Raw genomic sequence first — 8,960 nt, 5'->3', positions numbered from 1 at the left:
ATCTCGGAAGCCGAACACCGAAAACCCAGAAGTAATTGCTTCGGAAGTCGAATGGCTTCCGCTGCATTTTTTTTTTCCTCCATTGACTTTGCTGACCGCCCTTTGTGCCTCGGTTGTCTAACGTTTCAACAGTCTTCCGGAACGGATTACATTCGACAACCAAGGTACCACTGTGTTTTTCTTACTGAGCCAAGGTTCAATATACGGCAAAGCATGTTCTGTAATTCTGCCACTGGCTCTGAAGCTTGAAAGAAATTGTCGTTAGTTGGGCAGATTTGCCTATAATGTGGACTTGTATGAATTACACAATAACAGGTCTAGTTTTCATCAAGATAATCCTTTGAGCACGGTATTTATGGCATGAGTGGCTGCTGAGGAAAGATTGGATTTATGACAGAAAGAAATAGAGGATCTGTATCCCGGCATGGAAATACAAAAATTATGGAGTGATCAGTGAAAGGGTTGCATTAATTTATGGGCCACTCTTCATTTACTTACACCATAGAAAGGAAACAAGTCAGTTTAGAGTCTGCTGCTGGAAATGGGTTAACTTTTTACAAATTAACTGAGCAGTGCATACTTTTGCATTTATTTCACCAGTTTCCTAGACTAACATGTCACTCATTGCTGATTTTAAAAGAAAATTCATCATGATATTTTTCATTTTTAAATCAAGTTAATAGATAGTGTGGCTGGCTCTCTCTTCTTCTTTTTAACCTAGGGATGACTTTGTAGCCATAATGTACGTTTCTTGAGGTCAGAAAAGTTTTCTGAACTTTCATTTCACCAGGTTTAAGAAAGAACAATGGTTTTGTGTGACAAGATATTTTGGTTCATTTAGTTTTGAATAATGAATGTGTTATGAAAATTAAGTAATTAATTTTAGAGCTGCAAAATAATTTGGGAATATTGTATTTTTATGTTAGAATAGACCAATAACAGCCTTACAAGGAGTGTAGTGCAACTGAATGTTTCTTAAATCTCTTTAGTTCAATCACAATAGGAGATTGAAGAACATGAAGGAAGAGGACCTTAAAACAAAACTTTTTACACTACAGAATTTTCACGTTTTTGTGACTTTTACCCAATGCATTGTTTTATTCACCCACATTCAAGTTTTCCCACATGAAGTGTAATCTTCTGTTTAGTAACAACTGTTGCCAAGCATAATTGCGGCAGGTGCCTGATTTACTGGTGTACTCAAGTCTGTACCTCTTTTGCTCAAAGGATACTGTTTCTCTTAACAGAAAGATAGCTGATGTGCCTGCTCTTAATTAGTAATCCCTCCTCCATATGCATTACATGTGGCAATAAAGGGGTGGTTCTCAGCAATTAAGGCCGATGGAAAAACTCTTGATTCTAAAACATTAAAAGACGGTATGTCTTGTTTTTTCATGATCAATAGAACTATACATTCAGTAACCAAATACAGTAGTACCTTGGAAGTCGAACACCATGTGACTTGAAGGTTTTGGCTCCCGAGCGCCGCAAACCCGGAAGTGAGTGTTCCCGTTTGTGAACGTTCTTTGGAACCCAAACGTCCAGCATTGGTTCTGCAACTTTTGGGTTGCAGAACCTGTGCCTTGGTTTCCGAATATTTTGGAAGTTGAACAGACTTCCGGAACGGATTCCGTTCGACTTCCGAGGTACGACTGTACTTGCTTTCTTGGGCATATTTTAGCTGTGTTGGTGACAGGATAGGAAGTGGTGAAGTGATTGTTTGAACATCCAGCATCACAGAACTACCAGGGCAAAAAAGCTATCTGTAAGGCACAAACATCTGCAAACCGCTGCCACTTTATCCCTAGGCTGGAAGTTTAAGACTAGCTGCGCTAGGCTTGCCGCTACCTCTGTCAGCTGTATTTGCAAGCAAGGTGTGGGGAGGAGAGTGTAGTTAAAGATACTCGGGTTGCGTGAACTGGAGAATCGGCTAGATTCAAATTTTCTGTGCACCAGCATGAAGTGAGACCTGTTGCATATAGCTAGCAAGAGGGGAATCAGATTTGGTGGCAGCCAAAGCGGTGGTGTGAACAGGCCAAGGTTTGCTTCTGGGGCCGACCTTTTTACTATTAAAAGACTGGTTGTAAACAGAAGCAAGTGTGAAACTGCAGCTTTTGGTGGTGAAAGCAGGAGCCTGCAGGTCTGGTGACCGACCCAGAATGTGGTGTTTTGTCTTACGACTCCTGTTTCACAGAACCTGTGGCAAAACTGCTTCAACAGAGGCAAGCATTCATTTGCACTGATGCAAGTGCTCATGCACTGACTTGTGCAGGATTTCAGGGCTTGTGAAAAACCTTAACTCTGGTACTATGGCACTAACCCGTTTGCAGGGGGGAGAGTGTGTGTATAACTTAATACTTGAATAATATAATATACCACGTTTACATATCTCAGTTCCTTTTGTAAAAGGTGCTATTTCTGTATTTAAAAAGCTGTATTGTTTTTGATAATGTAAAGCTGCTTCATGTTTATAACATTGCACTGCTAGTTTATTATCTTTGTATTAACGTCTCAATTGCTTGTGGGCCTTCACTGGTTAGAAATTGCTCTCTGCCTGTCTTAGGTTCTTTGCTACACTCTGCATTCAAAACTATTAAGAGCACACACTATTTGAACGGGGGAGGGGGGCATATTTTTATACTTAAATTAGATAACTCCTAATCTTTGTAAAATAATAAACATAAAGCCAAAAGTAAAAGGGACTGCTGCTTTTTGTTTCTTGCAAAAACACCTTCCACCATGCATTTAATAATTCCTCAGCTCTGAACGCAGTTGATCACAGCGATCCCATGCATCTCTTTCCTCTGACGGGGCCAAATGAGATGCAGTTCAACATGTACATTATAAGGGCTCCTGACATTTCTCCCCACCACAACCACTTTTTATTAAAAGCATCTTACATGGGCAACCACTTTGGGTTGCAGCTGCAGTAGAGGAGGGACATTTAACCCCAGGCTATTTTATTGGCCTAAACTGTAAAGGTAAAGGGACGCCTGACTGTTGAAATTAAAAAAATTCACTTGCCAGCGATGAGGGAGCTAGTCTGGCCTCTCGAGGAAGGGCATTCCAAAGCCTGGGAGCAGCCACTGAGAAGGCCCTCTCCCATATCTGCACCTGTGATGGTGAAAGGGCAGAGAAAAGGGCCTCTTCTGAAGATCTCTCAGCCCAGGCAGGTTCATATGTGATAATATGGTCTTTCAGATAGCCTGGGCCTAAGCCAGATGGCTTCATAACCAGCCCTTTGAATTGTGCCTGGAAATACACTGCTACATGCCACCCCCAAGCTCCACAGCAGTGTGAGATTCCAGGGAGTTTCAGGCACACTTGACAGCAAGTCTGTGTTTCCTTTTGGACAATGAGGCACAGCGGAGACTGCGGTGTCTTTATGATATATGGTTTGTTTTTGTGATACAGTATATGGTTTGTTTACATGTACAGTGGTACTACCTCTAGTTATGGACTCGATCCGTTCCCAGGTGCCGTTCACACTCCGAAAAGTCCGTAACTAGAGCGGCGCTTCTGTGCAAGCACGAAAGCACTTCTGCACATGTGCGAAGCGCGCATGGTGAAACCCAGAAGTATACACTTCCGGGTTTGCTGGGTTCGCAACCCAAAAACGCAACATGAACCTATCGCAACATGAGTTATGAGATATGACTGTATATACAACCCAAGAGGGCCCCTGATTCTTCCATACGGACAGCAGCGTCCTTGCCCAGCCACTTACGTTGCCCCCTCATGCCACATCTCTTGCTAACCTATTCCCCTGCTTTTTGTAACACTGGGAGAGGCCAGATTCCCCTTTAATCCTCTTTTGTTAACTACTCATTACCCCAGGCTAACTCATCAAAGGAAATAATCATACGTGTTAATTTCCTAGGCCTAGAAGTGTCTAATACACAATTTAGGAAGCTTGCCTATGGAATTAGTTTTTCTCACATGCTAATTTAAGGATTAGAAGTGTCTAGTACACACTAGCTTTGATTACATTCTAAGACTTGGGGGTCTGATACACAGCTTTAACACACAAGCCTTAATTAAATTCTAGCATCTACAAGTCTTATAAGAATATATATCTACGGACAGTCAAGTTTTTGCCAGCAGCGTAGGCTGAGTTACATAATGATCCTAAAAGAAACCTAGGGAAAGGACACATAAGACTTGTCAAAGAAGTGCAGCCCATTTTCTTTGAACAATGTTTCTTAACCCATAGGCTGCATACTCACATTATATTTAAAGCACATTACTTCCTCCAAAGAATCTTGGGTACTGTAGTTTTACTCTCACAGAGTTACAAGTCTCAGCACCCTTAACAAACTACAGTCCCCATGATTCCTTGGGAGAAGTCATGTGCTGTAAACATTTGGTTTACCTAATACCTGACAAGAAAAGCTCCCTGAAGTGTGAAACTGCAACATCGCCATTGTTTTGAGGCCTGTGTTAATTGTGTGTGTATGTTCTAGATATTGGGCATGAGTATTTTGATCAAATGAGACATGAGGCTTCCAAGAGTTCTGTGTTCTCTTTTTGTTGTACCACTCCCGATTCAAAGAATTTGTCTTGGTTCACCACACGATGGCAGTAGTGCTTATGTGACAAACTAGAAAACTAACCATTCATATTTTTAAAAGGGCAGAGTTTGGGTATTTCTGGGTGACCCTCTATAATTTTTAGCAACATCTCCTTTGGCTATCCTGCAGCTCTAAGCCTCAGACCAGTTGCAATCATTTCTTTGTGCATGCTTTATTTCCTGATAATAATAAAAATATTTTTTATTAATAATAAAATGAAAAGCAAATGTAGCCCATGCTGGTCCATAAGGGGGGGAAGCCTCTAAAATCCAAAATTGGGGGAAGAACTTTGTTTGTATCGTACTTTGAAAACCACTTAGAAGCCAATCTTGGCATTGAACAGCAAATAAATGCCAACCAAAATGTCACAAAATTGGAACAAGCTTTTGAGCTCTCTTTTAAAACAAACAGATATGGTGACTAGTAAGATACAGGTTAACAGTAGCAGATATGGGTACAGTGGTACCTCAGGTTATGAACTTAATTCGTTCCAGAGGTCCGTTCTTAACCCGAAACTGTTATTCACCTGAGGTGTGTTTTCGCTAATGGGGCCTGGCTCGCGATTTCCATTCTCATCCTGGGGCAAAGTTCGTAACCCAAGGTACTACTTCTGGGTTAGCGGAGTTTGTAACCCAAAGCATTTGTAACCCGAGGTGTTTGTAACCCAAGGTACCACTGTATTAACATTAGCATTATCACACAGCCAATGTTGTGTGGAACATGCTGTCCGCTTGTTTTCTTAAATTCTCTCAAAACATCCCGTCTACTTTATGGGCTGAGTTTTTGTTGCAATGACAACATGCCAGGTGACATCAATAGAACTTCTGTACTGTTTTTGCTAGGGGTGCCAACTTGAATACAATATGGAGGGGAAGGTAAGCCCCGCCTTGCATAATCAAATCACATGACACTGCATGCACGCTATTTGAATTGCCATGCCCATCAACTTTTTGGGGAGGTAGTTCCTATGGGTTTGGCATTCCTACAGCTGGGGGTATACCCCCTCCAGTTTTGCACAGGCTATGTGACCTAGAGTGCTTGCAATGGTTTGAATTCCGCTGTAGTAAAAGCCAGTGCGAGATTATCATTTCTCTAACCCACCAAAACATAGTTTGCTTGAAACTGCTCCCACAAAGAAATCTGAAACCAAGAGATTTTTGTGACGTGGGGATGGGGGAACTACTTAATAGTCTAGTCTGGACTTTAGCAGCACCAAATTGCTTCTCCTAATGCAATTTCCAGGAGAACATTTGTGCAATCTGTACAGAAAGTAGCATATTCGTGCTTGCCTGTGCTTGGAAACGTTTCAGCTAATTTCGTTCAAACGAACTGAATGTAGCAGAATGCTTCTGCATCTCTTATTTTCATTCCCCATTTTATTGGCCCATTGATTCTATATAATAACATTCCTTGGTGCTGTAGGTGAAGCCATGGGCTGCGTCAGCAATAACCCATAAATCAATCTGAGAACTGATGAAGACATTGGAAACCTCTAAAGTCCCACACATTATGACAGGGTCATCAAATTTATAATAAAGCAGTGCAGCTGCTCACACAGGAATCAAAACTTGAATGGCTATAATTAAGCACCAACTTAATAGTCAACTGTTTCCTTTTGCATAAATTGCAAAATGTTGGAAAATGTTAGAAAGTACATTTCACATAAGAACTTTGATCGTAAATATGCCTGAGTCCCTTCTTTATCAGCATGTCCTTCCTTCAAACATGATGAAAGCACCCAAGAAAAATAAACTGTAAGAAAGGATTTCTAAGTCTTTACATATGTAGAAGAACTTGAGATTGCTTGCTAAAGTTCTATGCTGCAGTAAATATATTAATTAATTTAAGTATTTTATGCTGATAGTCAAATATATATATTGGGGTTTACAAAATACAACAATAAAAAAGCATCCAATAAATCTGACAAATCAAATCAATAAACCAGCCACAGTAAACTGCAGTAGAATTAGCACAACCAACAGGACAAAGGCAACCAGCCTTTATATAAACAATTAAAAAAAAAGTCAAAGCCCTTGAAACACTGTTCAGCTATCTCTAAAACAACAACAGGGAAGAGGCTACCACAAAGAATGCCCTGTATTTCCTTCCTCCACTGTGGGGATCCTACATACAATTTATTACATGCATATTATGCCTCTCCAGAATCGCAGTAAGCTTGCCCTCTGCAATGTTGGGCTTTCTTGTGTTTGCAATTATGGAGGGTTATGATTTCTTGAGGATTATTTTTCTAAATATTCTGAGCCCAGTGCTGGTTTGAATCACATCCATACATCCAGATGTCTCAAATTCTGCTGTACTAGAGGATCACTTGGCTGTCATAGCTAATGTGGAAGATGCATTCCAATGCTCTAATCCAGCAAAGGAGGAATGAATAAAACACCTGCCTTATACTGAGTCAGACCATCTCACTTAGCATTGTCTACACAGGGCACTGATTTCTGGTTCCTCTCCCAGTTAGCTAAAGCTACAAAAATAGCTTTTGTATGCTGATTCCTTTGTTGTGGGATGCATATGCATGTCCAGATGCTCATCTGCATTGCAAGGTGCGTTTGGAGTTGAGTCATCAATGCAGTCCCCATTTATGCAATAAAATACAAGGAGAGGGGGACACACATTTTCAGAGGCAGTGGAATACAGATTGGAATGCACATCTCCAAGCAGTGTAAACGGAGAAATCGAGCAAATTCCACTCAGGCATTTTTCCAGATTCTGAACAAATAGGTGAACTAATGTGAATGTCACAGTGTTACCATATCTCTAAACCCTTGCAGCATAAATTCTGTCTCCGCCATGCTAAAATATTCCAACAAGCTTCAGTTTCTCTGACTGCGAACATACCAGCAGCAAGAACAGGCCACAAATGATTACTTCTCATTGTTCCACTCTGTAAGAAACTTGCAATTTTTCATGTTTTGTGAACAATTCAAAATTCAATATGCTTAAAATAAAAAATAAAAAACTTTCTCCTGACATATATTCTATGAGACTATCAGTCTCCAAAGGACTGAAATAAATAGGCTCAGTATGGAGCAGCCGATTTGTGTTTAGAATTTGGAGCAGCCATAAGATAATGCATTCAGGCTTCCAAATGTGTAAAGATTTATCATAGTTTCCCCAGAGCATTTTGGGGGTTGGGTTACAAGGAGAATATAGAGAAGGTTTGGAATGTATTTGTGCTACAAGCGTGGGCCAAGTTTCTGTCCTCTCTGCTTAAAGCTGCAATTATTTATCAGGTCCACTGATCCAATTTTAGTTGTTTAATAATGTGATGCGCAATAATCAAGCAGTTAGAGCCATAAGCTTTTCCTCTGAATGAAAAGTTGAATGCTTCAGAGGTTGGTTGGTTGGTTGGTTGGTTAAGGTAAAGGTAAAGGGAACCCTGACCATTAGGTCCAATCGTGACCGACTCTGGGGTTGCGGCGCTCATCTCGCTTTATTGGCCGAGGGAGCCAGCGTACAGCTTCCGGGTCATGTGGCCGGCATGACTAAGCCCCTTCTGGCGAACCAGACCAGCACACAGAAACGACCTTCTGATCAGCAAGTCCTAGGCTCTGTGGTTTAACCCACAGCGCCACCCTATGGTTGGTTGGTTGGTTGGTTGGTTGGTTGGTTGGTTGGTTTGTAGCAAATGTTTATGACCCACTTTTCATCTATATGAAGACCAGGGCAGGGTACAAAACATAACAGAAAAATAACCCACTGATTCATAAAATGTAACACTACGTATAAAATGGACCATCAAACAGGGCAGCTACAACAGACCAAGTTAAACAATGATCAGTTGGTGCTGCTTACTGTATGAAAAGATCACAGAAGAATAAAATTCTGCTTCCCTGGCAGTTCTGACTTATAGAATGTTTGGGAATAGTGAAGAGTTTCACCCAACTAGTTGTACCTAGTTGTTGTCTAGCAATAAATAGAGCCCCACAGGTCTTCAACACCTATAGTTGAGTATCAGAGCCAGAGCACATTATTTATCATAATAAGTCAGCTATGGGCAAACGAAATCATGTGCTATGCTCAGATTTGGGTTATGATGGTCTTCTGCCAGTACACGGATGTGTTTCCCCCTGACTACTTTGGCACCAAACTTATATTCAATTCAAATCAATGAAGGGGTTCTACTCATTGGGGGACATCACCCACTGAGAACATATCCTCAGTGGGCAGGTTTGAAGAGGACCAGATCTGTGGAGGAGAACTCCTCTGTTTATACTCAGCCCATTCATTTCAATGGATCTTGTACATCAAATGTTTTCATACTGCCTTGAGGTATGTTGGCTCTGCAAACGTAGAGGAGTGGGAGCTGGTTTCTTTCAACTGTTTGCTCTGAATATAAAACATATTAAGTAAAGAATGTCAGATGAC

Source organism: Podarcis raffonei, chromosome 10 (assembly GCF_027172205.1).
Source record: "Podarcis raffonei isolate rPodRaf1 chromosome 10, rPodRaf1.pri, whole genome shotgun sequence".
Taxonomy (NCBI): domain Eukaryota; kingdom Metazoa; phylum Chordata; class Lepidosauria; order Squamata; family Lacertidae; genus Podarcis; species Podarcis raffonei.
The sequence above is the reverse complement of the archived record's forward strand: the minus strand, read 5'-3'. Positions refer to the sequence as shown.